General features: G+C 28.9%; 1 long non-coding RNA gene across 1 annotated transcript; it reads left to right on the forward strand.

The window, feature by feature from the left end:
• On the forward strand, nucleotides 1–745 carry LOC104813826. Its single transcript, XR_771831.1, has 2 exons — nucleotides 1–63; nucleotides 538–745. It is a non-coding gene; the product is annotated as an uncharacterized LOC104813826 (long non-coding RNA).
• Nucleotides 746–1,177: the final 432 nt, after the last annotated feature.

The raw sequence follows: 1,177 nt of genomic DNA on the forward strand, positions 1-1,177 counted from the left end.
CGCCGTCGCCTCCTTCTCCTCCGCCGCTCAGTCCGTCTATGGCTGGTTCGGCGATAAATTGAGGTATTTTCACGTTCTAATCCGTTTTTTAAAAAAAAATATATTTTATATCGGTGACGGCTAAAATTTAAATTTAAAAATCGTGGCATGTAGAAGAGCCTGTGTAATTGTAGTTAAGTTGCATTAGAATCTTAGTTTATTAATAACTCAAAAATATTATGAATGATGGAGTTAGTAAAAGTTTTGAAAATTAGAATTTAAGATAAATTATGGTACATATCATTAGTTGATTTTAATTAAGTCTTTGCACAAAAAAAAAATGATTCAAATTATACGTCAAACATATATTAAAGATGATGCGTTTAAATTATATGGCATTGGTGCAACCTTTTTTTTTTCTTGCATCTATGACCATTAAATAAAATTTGGTCTGAAAATATGTGTAGTATGAAATTATTATTTATGAGACATAGTGCATGATTATATTCCATAATTCCTCATACATATGTTTAAAAAAATATATATATTTTTCTGCAGGGACTGGGGCTTCAATATGGAAAAGACCCAACAATAACTAAAGTTTGTGAATGTCTTTATATGGACCAAAGGGTTCGGAAATGAACATTGTATGCCATTTAAATTTGTTTCCTAATGTATAATTTGTACCCATATATATAAATATGTATGTATGCCTTCAAACAGAATAACATGAGTTGGAATATCTCTAACTATATATGTTTCCTAATGTATAATTTGTAACATGAGTTGGAATATATATATATATATATATATATAATATGTATGTATGTATGTATGCCTTCAATAACTAAATTTGTTGCCTTGTATTTTTTTTTTATGATGAATTAGTGGTGGTGTACCTTCTGGGCCGTGGACTTTGATCATGAGTATAAAAAGCCTATACATTTCTCTTGGCCCACTTTTAAAAACTCGTTTTCCCCATTTTATTTTATATGTCTAATATATATATATATATATATTATACATGAAGGAGTATATAATTAAGGATTTTTCCTAGTAAAATGAAAATTTTGAAATTGAAAAATTAATACGATTTACTTTCATATAACCAACGAGTATTGAAGTACGTTGAATCTAACCCGGTCCAATGTACGGACTACGGATTGCGTGAATGAAAGCAGCATATCCTTAACACGTT

The sequence above is a fragment of the Tarenaya hassleriana genome, unplaced genomic scaffold (assembly GCF_000463585.1).
Source record: "Tarenaya hassleriana unplaced genomic scaffold, ASM46358v1 Cleome20, whole genome shotgun sequence".
Lineage (NCBI taxonomy): Eukaryota > Viridiplantae > Streptophyta > Magnoliopsida > Brassicales > Cleomaceae > Tarenaya > Tarenaya hassleriana.